Source organism: Pleurodeles waltl, chromosome 4_1 (genome assembly GCF_031143425.1).
Source record: "Pleurodeles waltl isolate 20211129_DDA chromosome 4_1, aPleWal1.hap1.20221129, whole genome shotgun sequence".
In the NCBI taxonomy this organism is placed as follows: domain Eukaryota; kingdom Metazoa; phylum Chordata; class Amphibia; order Caudata; family Salamandridae; genus Pleurodeles; species Pleurodeles waltl.
The window spans coordinates 508,397,130-508,417,300 of NC_090442.1; the positions used below are offsets into that span (position 1 = coordinate 508,397,130).

General features: G+C 44.4%; 1 protein-coding gene across 2 annotated transcripts in view; it reads left to right on the plus strand.

The window, feature by feature from the left end:
* Positions 1-2,480: 2,480 nt before the first annotated feature.
* The window catches only part of LOC138287875 (POC1 centriolar protein homolog B-like), a 1,054,814-nt gene continuing 1,037,123 nt past the window's right edge, over positions 2,481-20,171 (plus strand). The window contains exon 1 of one of the 2 annotated variants that reach the window (XM_069228819.1): positions 2,481-2,560. The gene's annotated coding sequence lies outside the window, so the exon portion shown is untranslated. The remainder of the gene's footprint in view (positions 2,561-20,171) is intronic. The other variant, XM_069228820.1, reaches the window with a different exon arrangement.

The window sequence follows — 20,171 nt, forward strand, 5'->3', positions numbered from 1 at the left end:
AGGAAGCACTTGATCACAGGAAATGGAAGCTTTTCCTGGAAAAGACTAAAGTGGTCAATCACGAGTGTAAAGCAGCAATGCAAGGGATGTGGAGGGTGCGAGATAATTGTCCACGGATGGACAAGGACTGGTCCTGCGAGGAAGGAGAATTGTGCTGCCTCAGAGTTTGTGGGCCAAAGTAGTGGAGCTAGCACATCAAGGCCATCAAGGCGCTGCAAAGACTATGGCAAGATCGCGGGCCAAGGTGTGGTTCCCCAGCATGGACAGTCAGGTGGACGAATTGGTGGGAAAATGCCATTCCTCATAATCACATCAGGGGAACCACCCTGCTGTCCAGTGGTCACTGAGCCGGCTAGTGTGAAGCCATGGACAAAAGTGAGTATGGACTTTGGGAGCTTCACAGATGGGCGGCTGACTGTCGTCCTCATTGACTCTTGCACAAAGTTCCCCGTTGTTGACGTCGTGTCTTCAACGGCGTTTGAGAATGTGAGGCCGGTACTTCAGAAGACATTTGCCATGTTTGGCCTTCCTGACGAAGTCAGAACAGACAATGGCCCGCCCTTCCATGGACAGGAGTTTCGGTCTTACCTTGAAGGGTTGGCTATACATCATCGCAGGGTTATGCCCTATTGGCCGCCTGCTAATGGGGATGTCGAAAGGTTTATGCGAACTCTAAACCGAGCCCTCAGAATAGGTGTTGAACAAAGAGAAGACAGCGAGAAATGTCTTGAGTGCTTATCGCCAGACCCCTCACAGTACTACAGGGTGTGCCCCAGCCGCACTGATGTTTAAAGTTTCACCTCAGGATTGCATCCCGTCTGGTCCTCAAAGGACAGCACCCTAACTGGATGTTGAAGCCACTCAGCAGCGCAGAGCGTACTGATCGCAAAGCCACTGAGCGACGGCGAGGTCAATAGGGGTTTTCAGAAAAGAGACAAAGTGGTAGTGAAGAATTGCCAGCCAGGAGGGAAATTCCAGACTCCATTCGAGACCGAACCCTGGCAGGTTGTCAGTGTGAGGGGTGCCATGGTGACAGCCGCACAAGGTAGTCAGAGGGTCACCAGAAATGTATCACACTTCAAGAGAGCAGGGAGTCCAGTCATGTCTGGGGAGGACGAAGAGATCGATGACTCGATGCTTGAGCCCACTGCTGAAGAGGTAGGGAGAGGGGACGCTCCGGTGGCGGCACCAAGTGCCTGACACCCTTTGGGTGAAAACCCCGGCCAAGAAGGATCCCTTCTTAGGGGTGGACGTTATCATCTACGCCCCAACCCGGTGCCGAACAGTCAGCTCCGAGACTTTGTATGTACATTAGGTTCTTATGAAGCCGCTTTGGGTCATTGTTGTTTGCTCACCAGAGGTTTCATCCCTGAGGCGTTGTATCCTTTTATTTTGTTTTGTCATTTTGTGTTCGCATATATCCTCTTTGCGTTCTTCATTTTCTGGTCTGTTTCTCTTCTCTTCTGTGTGAAGTTAAACATGGGAGGGATGTAGAGAGCCACCCGGCCTCTCCTATTATTTGTTTCCAGTTCCGCGTATCCGGATGGAACGCGGAACCGAGTTGGTGAAATAAAGTAGGGGCTGGGCTGACGCTGTTTCCCTCTAGACCTTCAACTAGGTGTACGTTTATTATTTCAGCTCGGGCCTTATGTGTGGCCCTCCTGGTACCTTACACTATCGACCATTTCACAATGCCTCGCAGCTCATGCACTTCTTCTTTAAATAAGTACTTGTAAGTACTATAAATATGTAATGTATGTACTTCAATAGAATTACTATAAATACTTTTCTTTCCAGGTGTGAAAGGCAACGGTCTGCCAGTCAAGGCAATTTATATAATTAAGGTGAGGTGTTTGGTGCGACTGTAAGGAGTTTGAGCCCAGAGATGATTGAGAACCGTAAACTATATAGACACAAGGTAAGTCAGCCATGTACCAATGGCATGAATTTCACAGCCAGTCTCTGGCCTTACTACCCTTCTGAGGCACTGGGCAGAAGCCTACTGACGGGTCCGACATTGCATGAAACCAAATTTGTTTGGCAGGCACACAGGGCTCCCAGCAATGGAACCTTGGTACGAAAGAAACCTTGAGATGCCAGAATAAAGTTAGGAGACTGAACACAGTCCCAGAATGCTACAATTGGTAATGAAATTGTCAGATAAACATACATTTCTTCCGAATAAAGCGGCCGCCTGCCAGCTACTTTACGGAACAGATGGCAATATCAGCAACATTCCCTACGCCTGCTGGAGATCTTTTAAGGGCATCCATTCAATTCATCCGTACCTTTACCACTTCCTGGTTACACAATAACCAATCCCACGGCTGAACATATTCTGAAAATCGTCAATGAGTGGGCGGGACTGCTCTTGTGTATGGTAACTAATGAGTGTAGCATTACAGGCATCTCAGCCAGTCGTAGCGCGCCTTACAAAATGCCGAACTGTCTATTGGCTGTGGAGCCCGCAGGGGATTTGCCCTCCTCCTCCAGTCGGTGGGTGCTACCTAATATTTTACCGGGCTGCGGGCTGCACTGGATGGACGTCAGTCTAACTGAGGTGATTTAATCACAGACTGTACAGCCTAGCGGGGTTTCTTAGCTGCTGTTCTGTTCTGGGTTTGATTGAGAAAGGAAGCGCAGTGTAGGTTGCAAGAGTGAGTTGCAGTCCGTCGAAGGGTTTTCACTAACTTTGCTGCTCTTAAACCAATAGTTTTCCTAACAATGGCTGGAAAACTCTAGAGGGCAATAAATGGTATGTTATCTACTTAATACCTTTATACATTAGAGGTGGGCGATCCAACAAATCTACAGGGAGAGACGGGCGTAAGTGTCTGGCTTAGCTCCAGGTTCTCAGATCGTCTAAGTGTGTTACTTCCATGTTTTAAGTTTGTGTGACATTCCGTTGTCTAATGCTGTGGTCTTCAAACTTCTTACTGACCCCCCCCCTCACCCTCCCCACCCGTAAATAAATGAACACGGGGGCTTTCCCTCCGAGTGTTTCGCAATTATTCTATTACATTGGCAGTGTTTAAATATGTCTAGACTTTTTTAAACGGTGCAGTTAAGTTTTGTTATTGTTTTAGAAATGCAGTGAAATACACGGCGATACCATTCTCGCAGGTAGGCGTTACTAACGTGTAAAATTATCCACAATGTTATTATTAGAAGTAGGGGTGGAGTGTGGGTTTTGAAGAGAATTTGGCGTCTCTACCCTTCAAACACACACTTGTATATAGATGACAAACATGGTAGTGATGGCCCATTACAGAGGGGTTTACTGCTATTCATTTTGTTTCAGCTTGACGCAGGGCCCTGTTACCAGCATCATTCTTCTCTTGGCCAGACCCTGGTGCCCCTCCCCCCCCAACATTTGAGGCCCCCCATTTTAAAGACCCCTGGTCTAATGTTTGACACTTGTGAGCGGAGCCAAAAAATCGTGTTAATATAACGAGATGGGTTTAAAACTACCCCTTTTTGTTTATCACAAGGGTATAGAAATTACTTTATAATAACTGCAACACTGTCTGGTTTCCTCCAGAGGCAGATACACAGGACATCCAATCAAATTCACAGCAGGGATGCATTGGTAGACCAAAGTCAGCTGGGAACATTCACTGATAAGTAATTACAGGCCAATATTTATGATGTGCACACAATGTCGACCAAGTGGATCAATGTTGTTGTAGGATCTTCAGTCTTCAAGAGACAGGTTACGTCAATAAAAGAAGTTTATTGAGCTCTTCAATACACGTCCGATCACCTGTCCAACCGCCCAACGTATGGCTTCCCCGCCCAACATTCTACATTACATCCCCTGCATTCCAACCCCTGACAGTTCCTTAAAGAAACATATTGCCACAATACAAAACATTTCCCCCCCTTAAACAGACTAACAACAAAACAAACAAAAAAACAAACAATAAAGCTAATCAGCAATACTTCTTATTCATAAATAGTCTGCGAAACGAGTAGACTTCTTCCTGGAACGACCTTCAAACTTTACTCTTGAGGCTATAGAGTCTTCTTCCTCACCCTGACTCTCCACCACCCCATCCGATTCATCCATCTCTCCACTATCAACTCCATCTGAAATCTCACACTCACCTATTCCAGAACATGTACAATTCCGACTTCCTTCCTCAAGAAGGGGCTCTTCACCCTTTTTACATACAATGGGTCCCGGAACATCAGGGTGTCATTTCTGAGTTTCACCAAGTTCCGTAAAACACTTTGTCAATTTACTCACATTCCAAACCTTGCCATCTTGTGTAACCGCTTTTTTCCTGTACACTCTTACCACTTTCATAGGCTTACCAAATCTAGACACCCCCTTCCTTACCAATCTGGGCTTCCTTACCCTGACCCAGTCCCCCACAACAAAGTTGGGATCCTTAACTCTCCACTTCCTATCATACGCCTTCTTGATCTTCTCTTGCTTCAACCTCACATGATCCTTTATCCTTTCCACATCAACACTCTCATGCTCTTTACTGTGCTTCTTTTTAAACCACCATGGACAGAGTTTGGAAACAGGATCCCTGCCCCTCAGTAATCTAAATGGACCAACTCCTGTAGTACTATGAGGAGTGATCCGATAATGCCATAATTTCTGTTGCACTTTCTCCTTCCATGACCCACCAAAACCACGTGCCCAACAAATACACTCCTTCAAAACCCGATTGAATCTTTCCACTTGTCCATTCTCTTGTGGTTCGTATAATGAAGTAGTGGCATGCTTAAAGGTACAATATCTAAGAAATTCTTGCATTTCTTCAGACACCAATTGAACACCGTTGTCCGAAACTATCGTCTCCAGATACCCCTCTCTGGCAAACACTTCTTTGAAAAACTCAATTACCACCGCTGTCGTAACATGTGGTACCAATTTCACTTCAGGCCACTTTGAGTGATAATTGACTAATACCAAAGCAAAAAGGCCTCGTAAGGCAAAAACAGAAATGGACCAGCAATGTCAAAACCCAATTTTTGCCAAGAGGATTCAGGCCACTGCACAGGACGCAATGGGGCTGGCACCGTCCTCAACATCTTTTCAGCACTCGCACATACTCCACACTCCCTGACCGTCCTCTCCGCCATCTTATCCATACCTGGCCACCAAAAAGAAGAACGTATAAGCCTTTTTATGGAGGACATCCCAGGATGCCCCTCATGTGGCAACTTCAAAATGGTAGCTCGCATCCCTCTAGGAGGAACACATTTCCCTCCTTTAAACACAAGTTCATTTTCGATCCCTAATTCGTCTTTCACCTTAAAGAAAGACATAACCTCACCTAAAATGCGTTCCTTCCTTGGCCAACCCATCCTCAAAAATTGTTTCACTTCTTGTAAAGTTACGTCTCCTTGATCTTTATCATGCCAATCCCTTTCTTCAATGGCTTTAAACTCTTCGGAGATAAACTCTGACACCACAGAAACAACATCAGAGTCACCACATTCTCCCTGATCATCGGAAACGTTCTGAGGGAGACGTGATAAACAATCAGCTACAACATTTCTCTTTCCTGGCACATATTCTACTTGCAAGGAATAATCCTGCAACTTCGAGACTAACCTTGCAATACGGGCTGTCGCATTCCACCCTCCACCTGGGGACAGGATACCCAATACAGGTTTGTGATCTGTTTGAAGTATAAAGCGTGAACCCCAAATATAATTCCGGAAATGTTCAATAGCCCAGACACAAGCCAGTAGTTCTTTCTCAATCACCGCATACCTTCTTTCCGTATTGGTTAATGGGCGTGAGGCAAAAGTAACATTCCACCTATCTTTGCCACATTCCTGGGATGGCACCCCCCCACACCATACATATTAGCATCAACCGTTACAATACATTGGGCCTGAACATTAAACGGTTTAAACGTAGGTGCATCAGCAATTTCTTTCTTGATAGCCACAAAAGCACTCTCCTGCCTTTCTGACCAAACATAATCCACATTTTTCCTCATCAGTTCCCTCAAGGGTTCCATCTTAGTGGCAAAGTGTTCAATAAATTTGCTTTAGTATTCACATAGGGCCAGATGTATGAAATTATTTTGCACTCGCAAACGGTAAAATCGGCCATTTGCGAGTGCAAAACCGTAGTCTGCGATGCATGAAATGCATTCGCAGACCACAACTAAGAAATCGCTAAAATAGCGATTTCGTGCGTTGCAACCTGGAAATTGCGAGTCGCAATTTGTGATTCGCAATTTCCAGGTCGCAAGGCTATTCTGGAAAAAATCGCAAATTGCGATTTTTCCTAAAATGGCATTTTGCACTTGCAAAATACCATGCTTTGCAACCAGGTGGTAAGCTGGTGCAAAATTTCAAAATGCAGTTAAACTGCATTTTTAACTTCATCACGTAAAGCACACATGCCCTTTTGGCATGTGTGTACCTTACATGTTGAAAAAACAATTTTTGGGGTGCAGGAGAGGGGGCCTTATGCCCCCAGCACCCTGGCCTTTTGCATTTCCAAAATTGCGATTTCTGGTTCAAAAATCGCAATTTTGGAAATGCAAAATATTCGCAGCTATGGGCCAATAGGCCCATAGCTGCGAATGGGGCTGGTATCGCAATTTGCGATTCTATATTAGCATTTGCGATTTTTAAGAAATCGCTATTACCGATTCGCAAATGTGATACATGGCCCTTTGCGAGTCGGTAATAGCGATTTCTTAAAAATCGCTATTACTGAATAGCAATGGGCCGTGATGGTACATCTGGCCCATAGTCCAGTAAAAGATAATCGTTTTTCTCGACAGTCAGGGGCCGGTGCATTGACAATGGCTTTAACCAGAGATTGTTTAGGAACAACACCCTCACCAGACAGTGTGACCCAGATAATCAGCTGATTTAGCAAAAAAACATTTTTTTAATTTCAACGTCAAACCACTCATGCTGAATGCTTCACACACTCTAAGTGCCCCTTATGTTCCTCTACATCTTTAGAATAAATTAACACGTCATCCTGGAAACACTTTACAAACTTGTCCATGCCCTTGAATAGATGAAACATGTCTCTCTGGAATACCGATGCTGCAGAGGCCAAACCAAAAGGCATACGCCTGAATTGGAACAACTCCTAAGGAGTAATAAAGGCGGTAAGATGCCTAGAATCCTCAGTGAGTTCAATCTGATGGTATGCTGACCTCAAATCTAGTGTGGAGAAAATCTTAGCTCCATCAAGCAAACTAACAACTTCATTTATGTTGGGTAATGGATGACAATTTAGTACAATATTGGCATTCATTGCTCTCAAATCCACACATAACCTCAACAAATTATCTGATTTCCTTGCCAAGACAATAGGTGAAACCCATTCAGACGATTCAATCTCCTCAATGGTTCCATCTTTAACCATCTCCATCAACATAACTTCCAATTCTTCACGCACCCCAATAGGAACTTTCCTTAATTTTTGTACCACTGGTTTGGCATTTTCCTTCAATTTAATCCTGTGACTATAACCATTCAGCTTGCCCAAAGAATCAGAAAACAGATGGAGACAACTAATTTGCCTTTGATTCCTTGCTCGACTAACATCACAGGTTCGCGAGTCCTGGGATTCAAAATTATTCCCAACTCAGCTTGATCTCTCCACCCTAACACATTCACTCCTTTCTCAGCCACATACATTTTGATTTGTGCAGAACGGTCCTTAAAATAAATTGTAGTTTTTACACATCCAATCATATTAATAACAGTGCCCTCAAAACCTTCCGCAACAATGTCAGAGCATGCTAAGCTCGACCTGTCCCACAATTCACAACATTTTTGAGTGAAATAATCCCACGTAATGATGGTCCAAGAGGATCCTGAATCCGCCATAAGTTCCAAATCACGACCTTCAATAAGAACTTTACATTTAGGCTGTTTAACCACATACTCTTCATTATTCCCAGAATCATTCATGATAGATAACACCACACCCCTCTCTCTCTCCTCACAAACACACGCAATTCTGTTCTTGCTGTCATCATCAGCTTTTTTAACTTCTCTGCAAACTCTTGCAAAATGCCCCACTCTTTTACATTTTTTACATTCCTTTCCAACAGCTGGGCACTGTGGAAAATTAGCCAAATGATTAGAACTGCCACAACGATAACACAAGTCTGTTCATTTTAACATTTTTGTCATCTTTTCTACTCCACGTAGTCTTCTTTGTAAAGGTATCGTTGGTAGATCCACCAGCACCAATCGCTCCCACTACATCCATGTCAGACAACTTATTCTTCTCAGTTCCTTGCACCAACTTCATCCATTTCTCAGACTGTTCCAACGCTTTAGCAGTGTTTATAACATCTTGTAACTTCGGATCACCCATGACCCATAACTGCTCTTGTATTCTCCTGCTCCTTACATGAACAATAATCTGATCTCTAATCATTTCATCAGTAATGGGCCCAAAACTACAATGCATGGAAAGACCGCGTAAACTTGTCAAAAACTTATCGAACATCTCATCCAATTGTTGACTTCTAGTGTAGAACTTGAACCTGTTTAATGCTATGCTTGTAGTAGGTTTGAACCTAAGCTCCAGTTTATTCAGTGCATCCTGAAATACATCCACCTCATCATCTTGAAGGATACCTGGAGGAAGTGTCCTGAAAATAAGCTGTCCTTCTGAACCCAGACAGTGTAATAAAATATTTGTTTCTCTCCTGTGACATCCCTTCTTCATCAATGGCCCTCAAATAAATTAAAAATTCTTCCTTCCACCTCGACCATGGTATGGGCGGGTCTCCTTTCATTTGTAGAAACTTAGCTGGCAGCTCAAACTGCATCTTTCTTGAAAATTAGTGTCCTTGTTTTTATTTGTATTGCACTTAGTAATTATTCAGTTTGTTTCTTGCACTGTGTTAGAGAAAACGAATTAGAATAAACACAGCACTTCCATTAAAAAAACTTCTTCACAGGAAACATGAAGATAACCCCAAAAAAACGGAGAGTACAATGAATGTAATTGTCTGTCCAAATCCACTTGTGTACTCATACACTTCCCTTCTGATATAAAACGCCAGTACAGGAAACAGCGCGAAGGAAAATCCTCAGTGCGAAGGAAAAAAACGCGTCTGCGCGCATAGAATGTAATTAAAGAGTCTGAGCGCACGAGCGGTGTAGCGTGGTTCAAAGGAGCTCATGGCAGACAGCTGACGGCATGGAAACAAAACCGCTGCAGGGTCTGAGAGCACGCGCAGTGTAGCGTGTTTCAAAGGCGCTCACAGCAGACAGCTGACGGCATGGAAACCAAGCCGCGGCGTTGCTTAGCAACGAAAGCCGCAAGCGTAATCCGTCAGCAAAGAATACAATGAAGCGCCGTTGCTAGGCAAGGGAGAGTCGCGAGCGTGATTTCCTTTACGCAGTGATTAACAACCAAGTAATCACAGATAAAATTTGAAACAATGTTACCAACATTCACCGATCTTCAAAGTACACCTCGTCGGCACACCAGCAGGAGAAAATCCGGATACTCAGTAACCAGCACGACTTCGGAAGACGCAGTGTGTTTCATGAAACACACGGTAACTGTCCTTAAGAAAGAAAAGGTGTGTCCACATCCACGTCGCCAAATTTTGTAGGACCTTCAATCTTCAAGAGACAGGTTACGTCAATAAAAGAAGTTTATTGAGCTCTTCAATACAAGTCCGATCACCTGTCCAACCGCCCAGCGTATGGCTTCCCCGCCCAACATTCTACATTACAACCCTGCATTCCAACCCCTGAAAGTTCCTTAAAGAAACATATTGCCACAATACAACAGTTGTGTGATGCCTCAAGCCAGTGCTGAGTTGAACAAATCCTTTCATTCTGGGACTTTTAAGTCCTCACTTTATTTGTTAATAGAAGAAGCTAGACATCGAGCTGAATGGCACAAGCAACTCCGGTTCATACACTTTGTGTAGAATGTATGTATATCTGCATATGAATGGTCAGCATTTATTTATTTGGGAGCTAAGCGGCTACTACCAGGTAAAAGAGCTATGCACAAAAAGTATAAAGCATAATCAATCTTTAGAAACTTTTACTTTCGTTGATGCTAATAACAAATGTTTTAACATTCAGTGCTGACTCCCTTGAACCAGCAGGCAACCATCTTGCAACTTTGAAAATGGCCACTATCTTGGCAAGGTTAAGAAATAGCCTGCCTGTGATAAAAATGCTGCTGCATGACTCTGAATGCAAGACATTTAACAAACATCTCTTGAGGTTACCACCCCTACAAATGACTCCTACTGCATTCTGCACAACAAAGCTGTAGTACATTGGACCGCAGCCTTAATGTATACACTTCTACTGAGATATTCACTCTGTATTGCGATCATATATGACTATCATCATACGATGTACAATTCAGCTCTTGCACTGCTTTGCAAGCAGCTAGAATGGTAGGCAATTGCATTATGCCATGATAATGCAGGACTGGTTTACATTGCTTTTCTGCCGCACTTCCCAGTGAAGCACCTGTTCGTGTCATAACCTGGGATAGTTTCCAGGAGCACTGTGCACATTTCATTCTGGTGCTTATTATTGGTTTTAATATGAGCTGTTGTCTTAAACACAAGCATTTGCTGACATTGTTACATTTTCCTGAACATACACTGCAAAGCTACAGTGGTGGGTGATGGTGGAGGCAGCACCTGCCAGCGACTTTCAAGACAGGACTATATCTCCTCTGTGGAAATGCATTGTTTTTATACTAAAGCCTGGCGAAAGGGAATGCCCTTTTGATAGACTGATCAGGTACCTAGTGCCGGGATCTGAAAATCCTATCCTTTTAGGTGACATTCCCACTGGCTACTGAGAGGAGGACCTCAATGTGATATGTGTGGGTGACAATTCACGCTCTTTGGAGGTGGAAAATCTTTTGAAGCAAATTCTAGAGGTGTTCTCTGACAAATTGGGAACTATTAAAGGATTTGAACTTCGGATTTGACTCAAGTCTGATGCTCAACCTGTTTTTCACAATGTGCGTCCTGTCCCAATGAGTACAAGAGGTGAGCTCAAGACTGTTTTGAAGAACTTATATGCTGAAGGTGTCATAGCACCTTGTGACTCTTCATAATCGTTTTCCCCCATCATGGTAGCAAGGAGAAAATCTGGGTAAGTCAGGCTTGCGCTGATTTGTGCTATTTAAATAGGAACATTTGGTGGATTGCACCCCCTCCCACATTGGTGGGAGCCATATTCTTTTCAGTCATAGACTTGCGCTCAGCGTGCCACCAGATACTACTCACTGCCGACTCGCAAGAACTGACCACCTCCATCACCCAGTTTTGAGGTGTTCAGATAACTCATGCTACCCTTTGGACTAGCTTCTTCAGCTAGTGTCTTCCAAAAGCTCATTGACAAATTGTTGGAAGACATCTGCGGGATGATTGATTGTTTTTGCTAAAGAATATGACCCTGAGCAGGGTGTTGGCCGAGTTAGCCAAAGCAGGCATCACTACACGTAAAATCAAGTGCAGCTTTGGTAAACAACATTTGGAGTATTTAGGACACACAGTTTAACCACAAGGCATCTAACCTAAATTTTGTTTGCTCAAAGCCATTCGAGAAGCACCTCCTCCTAAAGATAGGGATGCTCTGTGCTCATTCTTGGTCTAGCAGAGTGTTATGCCCAGTTTGTGCATGATTATGCACAAATTGTGGAACCTTTACGTGCTCTGTTGAGGAAGGGGCCAAACTTTGCATGGTCTGATGAGCTCTCACTGACTTTTGCAAGGATTAAGGATCTGATTGTGGTGGCCCCTGTGCTACCTCCTTTTCAGGATCGTTGCAAGTGTTTCATTAATGTGGACGTTAGTTTAACTAGATTATGACTGGTCCTAGGACAGAGGGTGTCAGGCAAGGAGCATACCGTGACCTTCACATCTAGAATGCAGAAAAACATTATAGTACAATAGAATGCAAGGCTCTTCCCTGTGTGTGGGCCATCAACAAATTCAGGACTTCTCTGTGGATGAGAGTTCGAAATTTTTATGGGACCGACTGTGGTACAGCAAAAGCCTCAGCGAGACTAGTATGCCTATTGCCCAAGCTGAAAGAGTATTACACCAGTACAAAGCATTTGTGAGGTGGAACGAACTTCAGAGCAGATTGCTTGTCAAAGATGGCTGTGTTGGATGTGAATTTAGATGACATGGAAGATGCTGAATGTGTGGTTGTAGCAGTGGATGCTGTGGAGAAATGTGCTCCTGTCACTGAACAAGCTTAGCAAGAAGCTTATGTGAAGAACTTGGTACTTGGTCAGGTCAAGAAGTTTATAGCAGGAGGCTGGTCTGAGGGCAGGAAATTGTCTGGAGAGTTGAAATACTTCTTCTAGGTGGCCAATGCATTATCTGTCGTCAGTGACATGGTCGTGCGTTATGATTTGTTTATTCCACCGGAGAGTATAAAAAAGGACATTATATTGGCTGCAAACCATGGGCACTTAGGAGTCACCAAGATATGTAAAATGCTCAAATTAGGCTATTGGTGCACTTCCTTGGAGTCACTGGTTAAGTTCGCAGTGGAGGAACGTATGGAATGTTTGATGTCTGTAAGGAAATGCCTCCTTGGCATGGTTACCCCCTGACTTTTTGCCTTTGCTGATGCTAAGTTGATTTGAAAGTGTGCTGAGGCCTGCTAAGCAGGCCCCAGCACCAGTGTTCTTTTCCTAACCTGTACTTTTGTTTTCACAGTTGGCACACCCTGGCATCCAGGTAAGTCCCTGATACCAAGGGCCCTGATGCCAAGGAAGGTCTCTAAGGGCTGCAGCATGTCTTATGCCACCCTGGGGACCCCTCACTCAGCACAGACACACTGCTTGCCAGCTTGTGTGTGCTGGTGAGGACAAAACGAGTAAGTCGACATGGCACTCCCCTCAGGGTGCGTTGCCAACCTCACACTGCCTATGTAGTATAGATAAGTCACCCCTCTAGCAGGCCTTACAGCCCTCAGGCAGGGTGCACTATACCATAGGTGAGGGAACAAGTGCATGAGCACTGTGCCCCTACAGTGTCTAAGCAAAACCTTAGACATTGTAAGTGCAGGGTAGCTATAAGAGTATATGGTCTGGGAGTCTGTCAAATACGAACTCCACAGCACCATAATGGCTACACTGAAAACTGGGAAGTTTGGTATCAAACTTCTCAGCACAATAAATGCACACTGATGCCAGTGTACATTTTATTGTAACATACACCCCAGTGGGCACCTTAGAGGTGCTCCCTGAAACCTTAACCAACTACCCGTGTAGGCTGACTGATTTTAGCAGCCTCCCACACTCGAGACATGTTGCTGGCCACATGGGGAGAGTGCCTTTGTCACTCTGTGGCTAGTAACAAAGCCTGTACTGGGTGGAGATGCTTATCACCTCCCCCTTGCAGGAACTGTAACACCTGGCGGTGAGCCTCAAAGGCTCACCCCCTTTGTTACAGCACCCTAGGGCATTCCAGCCAGTGGAGTCGCACGCCCCCTCCGGCCACGGCCCCACTTTTGGCGGCAAGGCCGGAGGAGATAATGAGAAACACAAGGAGGAGTCACTGGCCAGTCAGGACAGCCACTAAGGCAACCTGAGCTGAGGTGACTCTGACTTTTAGAAATCCTCCATCTTGCAGATGGAGGATTCCCCCAATAGGGATAGGAATGTGACCCCCCCCCTCCCCTTGGGAGGAGGCACAAAGAGGGTGTAGCCACCCTCAGGGCTATTAGCCATTGGCTACTGCCCTCCCAGACCTAAACACACCCCTAAATTCTGTATTTAGGGGCTCCCCTGAACCTAGGAACTCAGATTCCTGCAACCTAAGAAGAAGAGGACTGCTAAGCTGAAAAACCCTGCAGAGAAGACGGAGACACCAACTGCTTTGGCCCCAGCTCTACCGGCCTGTCTCTCCACTTCTAAAGACACTGCTACAGCGACGCTTGCCAAAGGGACCAGCGACCTCTGAATCCTCAGAGGACTGCCCTGCTCTAGTAGGACCAAGAAACTCCCGAGGACAGCGGCCCTGTTCACCCAAGACTGCAACTTTGTTTCAAAGGAGCAATTTTAAAACAACTGCGTTTCCCGCCGGAAGCGTGAGACTTGCTACTCTGCACCCGACGTCCCCGGCTCGACTTGTGGAGAAACAACACTTCAGGGAGGACTCCCCGGCGACTACGAGACTCTGCACCCGCAGCCCCCAGGACCTGAAAGATCGGAACTCCAGTGCAGGAGTGACCCCCAGGAGGCCCTCTCCCTTGCCCAGGTGTTGGCTACCCCGAGGAGCTCCCCCCTTGCCTGCCTGCATCGCTGAACAGACCCCTTAGTCTCCCATTGATTTCCATTGGAAACCCGACGTGTGTTTGCACATTGCACCCGGCCGCCCCCGTGCTGCTGAGGGTGTACTTTCTGTGCTAACTTGTGTCCACCCCGGTGCCCTACAAAACCCCCCTGGTCTGCCCTCCGAAGACGGGGGTACTTACCTGCTGGCAGACTGGAACCGGGGCACCCCCTTCTCCATTGAAGCCTATGCGTTTTGGGCACCACTTTGACCTCTGCACCTGACCGGCCCTGAGCTGCTGGTGTGGTAACTTTGGTGTTGCTCTGAACCCCCAATGGTGGGCTACTTTGGACCCAAACTTGAACCCCGTAGGTGGTTTACTTACCTGCAAGAACTAACTAACTCTTACTCCCCCCAGGAACTGTGAAAATTGCACTGTGTCTAGTTTTAAAATAGCTATATGTGATTTATGTGAAAAGTGTATATGCTATTTTGATTATTCAAAGTTCCTAAAGTACCTACCTGCTATACCTTTCATTTAAAGTATTACATGTAAAATTTGAACCTGTGGTTCTTAAAATAAACTAAGAAAATATATTTTTCTATACAAAAACCTATTGGCCTGGAATTGTCTCTAAGTGTGTGTTCCTCATTTATTGCCTGTGTGTGTACAACAAACGCTTAACACTACTCCTTTGATAAGCCTACTGCTCGGCCACACTACCACAAAATAGAGCATTAGTATTATCTCTTTTTGCCACTATCTTACCTCTAAGGGGAACCCTTGGACTCTGTGCATACTATTCCTTACTTTGAAATAGTGCATACAGAGCCAACTTCCTACAATGTCTAACAAAAGTTGGAAAGTAATGGGACACAACGCTCCATCCTGTTCCTTTATCGGAAAGACCATGGGACAAGCTTGGAATGGATTTCTCAGGACTGTATGAGGTTCTACCTAGCACATCAAATATTTGATTTTGCTAATAATTCCCGATGATTGTATCACATGTTTTCTGATGCTCCAGATAATAGAAATTTCATCAAATTTTGGAGCAAGTGTTTATGATTGAGGGTTCACGTAAATCAATTGTAACAGACATTGGGACACACTTCTTGTCTCTTGAGATGCGCTAATTTTATGAAGCTAATGATGTTCGCCATGTGAAAGTTGCTTTGTACTCTCCAACATTGAATGGTTTGGTGGAAAGGGTGAAATGATTCGTGAAAGAAAGAATTCAAACACCACTGTCATCAGGGAAAAGTGTGCAGGAATTTATTAACAATAAGATCTGGAGTTACCACATAGCTCCTATGGTATTCCTCTTTTTATGTTTTTGAGAGGAAGAAAGGTGCATACAATGTTTCCTGAGTGGTTGTGGTGCAAGAGTATGTGGAAGGATGAGGAAATGGTGGATGCCCGTGTGTTGTGGAAACAAAATGCCATGAAAGAAAGGGTGGTCGCAGGTAAGATTTTCAAGAACATGGACCTTCATATAGGTGACTGGATGTTGATAAAGAACCAGAGAAGAGTAAAGAAGGGTTTGTCAAAATTTTACTAGAGTGAGCGAAGGTTACTAGAGTGTGCAAAGGATCAGCTCTCCTGGGTGACAAAGGGTGGTGGAACAAGAGGGGTCTGGTCCGCCTTTCTGAATGCAGGCAACCTCTTTAAGGAAGCTGTCTGAGAAGGAATTAGCAGGAATTAGACCGACGTGATTCGTCTAATTAGTTGCAGAACTCACAAGAGTAATCTGCTATTTATTCCTTCTTCTTCAATAATATTTTCTTCAGGGAATGAGACAATGTGTCCAGCAGAGGGTGGGTGGCGTGAGTGTTGCTGTCAGTACCACGGTCTCGAGAGAAGTGGGGTGTCGCAAAAGAAAACCTCCTAGAAGATTTAATGATTATGTGTTGTTCCAAAAGTGACTAGAATGCACACAGTTGTTATTGTATATTAATATAGGGACACTACATAGGTGGTGTGTCCTGCTCATTAATATGATATGGGTTTTAAGTTTTATTAGTATTTTAGGATTTGGAGGGAAATGGTGTAATATGGAGCATTCTCATCTTCCTGACAATTCTGTGCAGGGCTCAGTTGACACTGAACAGGTGTTCTGTTTAGTTGAAAAGTGGAGGGGCAATAAAAGATGCCTTTAAATCTTGTTCTTATGTCACATTTGCTCTGTGTTCACAGACAGAGGTCAAAAGTCAGTTTTTCTTACAATTAATTTTCCTTCTGACTGCAGAGTACCTGGGCTTTGGAAGGTGAACTGTGTGACCTGCTGCCTAGATTGTAAAATAAAAGGATATAGGGTGTCAGTTATTTCCTAACACACAACATTTAAATGACTAAGTCAACTGTGCAAACATTTCAAAATGTAGTTCAGTAGTTGTGAAAGCCCTTTTTTACATTTCTGTGTGATGAAAAAAACATTTTAAAAGGATAAAAGCAAATCAGAACACTTTACATGTTGATGTGCAAAGGATATGTTTTCTGAAACCCAATTTTCACACATTGTTAATGCACTTTATAGTTTTATCAGTAAAGCTGCAAGTTAGTGGAGAGGTTTTTGGACATTTCTTGGAAAGTTACTGTGTGTAGATGACAATATGTTAACACATTATGGTTTAGTAATATATTTATTAAAATTGAGTGTTTAAACAAGCTGATGGCAATGTTGTTAGTAAACTAAAAGAAGTCCTAGGTTATGTGGGCTGGACCTCATGGGTATGTGGGCTAGATTCTTGTGATGCATGCAGCAAACTTTAGTCTACTTAATCAAACAAAAGAGGTTTTTTTGTACTGCAGAAATGCTGAGCTTACATATTTGAAGGTGCAATTATATGTGAGAATTAAGAAAAAAGGAAACTCTGTAAACTTATTTGCCTAGGATCACACAATTTGAGACCCGTTTACGGGTCTAGTACATTACAATTAGGTAGAGTAGATTATGAAAGTTACTTGACTTGCAGGTCTAATAACCTTTTTTGTGACTTTTTGAGCCCTGCCATGCATGAGGAATATATGTAAGCCGTGTTAGTGTTTAAGTTGCATTCCGTGTTTGGGAATCGAGTGGTATCTGCGGGGTCGGTGGCAACGTTTTATCAGTTGATCGAATTGCGTCACAGATGCTAGACGTTCCTGGTTGTGGGTTTGAATATACAAATAAACAACAAAGATCACCAATGTGTCTCCGGGGTCTTCCATTACAGACAGCTGAATCAGAAGCCCAGAAGTGATCAGAGAGAGACTGACATATGGAAATGTCACCAATCTCTGCCGGCTAGTGATAGTAAATAGGGAGGGGTTCCGCAGGGGCAATAAAACTTTTTATAAAAGGGTTTAATCACCCTTCCTCCTACATGTTCCTGCAGCTTACTCCTCCCTCTGGGCCTGGAAGAAGACCACACTTCAGTGCTATGCCTGCTGTCTCTGGAAAGAAAACCCACAATCACTTTGAAAAAGTAATTGCTTGAAAACCCCACACCTTCGTCGGCTTGCTCAACATATGTGACCTTAAGTCCGGTAAGAGGCACCTGACAGCCATGAAAGTATGAAGCCTGATACACCAGAAGGCACTTTCCATACAATTTGTACTGTACAAACATGGAATCGCTCTGACCACAAGTGAAAAGTAGTGCATGCGGGAGGGGGCACTACTTGTCGTGCACACTACAATGCATATGAAACTTCGGGAAGATATGTGTGCAGTCAGTCTAAACACCCTATCTCCAAAGAAATGCGAAAGACTATACTGCAAGTACAAGCAGGCTGGAAGTTTGACCCCACTTTTAAAGCTACAGCAATGGTCACAGTAGTCAGATCAATAAAGAAGTACCAACAAGTGCTAGCTTTGTTTTCCTTCCAATGTACAGCATACTTTCAGCTGGACTGCTGTCGTAGTTTGGACTCTTGCTCTAGGCAAGACTGCTGGTTAAAGGATGACAGTAATTTTGTTTGTAGGTGACTATGCCTATCCTACAACAAGTCGCAACTGTTGTCCCAACCTTACCGGCTCACTAGCAGCACCTCACCAGAAACACAATAGTAAAAGGTGATTTGTGGCAGCCTTTACGCATGGACTCAAGAATAAGACATCTCAGGGAGTGTCATGGTTAAACGGAGATGACCCCTTTCTCACAGATATATCATGTCTCATACAAACACAGGCAATGACAGAGATGCAGTAAAGTTTCAATAGTTTTTATTTAACATAACTGCAATTTTTGATAAGTTGCATGGGCTGCAATGATTAGGGTAATGAATAATGCAAGAAACAGAATTGTGAAGACGAGAGTCATAAGTACAAAGACCCCCACCATCTTGCAATGCATAGAAAAGACATACAAAATGTAATATTCCCTAATACCCTAATGTGAGAGGCCTAACCTCCTACCTAAAGGAGAGCTGGGTTTGCTAAACCTAATCTGCCAATGCCATGTCCATGAGAGGAGCCCCCAACCCTTGTTACCTTGGAATGAGGTCTCTATCTCAGACTCCGCAGGGACACGAAGGCTGGGCCAGCATCAAGACGACGTGCAGCATCGATATTAGCGATGGTGGCGATGCCCTCTGGCTGGAATCCATCTAATTATCTGTCTAAAGTGCGATGTATTTATACAGATCTACAAGGACTCCTGACGTAGGTGTGTTCCCAAACAATAGATAACAGACATGCTTGGGACGGAAATTAATATAAACAATCCTTCGAAAGTATAGAGAGGGAAAATCCCCAAGTGTGAACACCTACTGTTTGTTTGTCTTTGTTGCTTAATCTTGACGCCTTAACGCGGTGACACTGATAATGCAAAGCATAACAAGTGGCCTAACTATAAACAAGGCAGCCATCTTAGAAGAATTAAATAATTAAATGGGCTAAGACAGAGCAAGCTAAGTAGGTTAAAAGTCACTAAGTGACGGAGGCACGAGTCTGCAAGCCAGAGGCTAAGCTAACTCCTGTTATCCCATTAAAACAAACTAGGATTCACTGCACTTCTAAGGCCATGACAAATGTTGAACCTTGTGGGGATGCAGTAATTACATTAATATGTGTTTCTGTAGCGACAGATGTGTGATACTTGGCAGGGCTGGCCTGACTTGGGTCTTAGAGCCTGTGTACGAGCCGAGACCTGAAAATATTTGCTATTTAAATGATGCAACATACATCACATAGTTTTGTACTGCATGTAGAAAAGTGCCCCTTTTGGCATGGTTACCCCCCACGTTTTGCCTGATATTGATGCTGACTTGACTGAGAGTGTGCTGGGATCCTGCTAACCAGGCCCCAGACCCAATATTCTTTCCCTAAACTGTACCATTGTTCCCACATTTGCCACACCCCTGGCACACAACTAAGTTCCTTGTAAAAGGTACCAGTGGTACCAAGGGCCCTGTGACCAAGGAGTGTCCCTAAGGGCTGCAGCATGTATTGTGCCACCCTAAAGGACCCCTCACTAAGCACATGCACGCTGCCATTGCAGATTGTGTGTGCTGGTGGGGACAAAAAGGTAAAGTCGACATAGCGTCCGTCTCAGGGTGCCATGCCCACTAACCACTGCCTGTGGCGTAGGTAAGTCACCCCTCTAGCAGGCCTTACCGCCCTAAGCCAGGTTGCACTATACCACAGGTGAGGGCATAGCTGCATGAAAAAAAACGCCCCTTCAGCATCTAAGTCCATTGTTAGACATTGTTAGACAAGTGCAGTGTGGCCATATGAAGTACATGGGCTGGGAGTTTGTCATTACAACATCCACAGCTTCATGACGGCTTCACTGAAGGCTGAGAAGTTAGGTATCAATCTTCTCAGCACAATAAACCCACACTGATACCAGTGTTGGATTTATTGTACAATGCACCCAGAGGGCATCCTAGAGATGCCTGTTGTATTGTAACCAACCCTTTAGTGTAAAGTTGACCAGTCG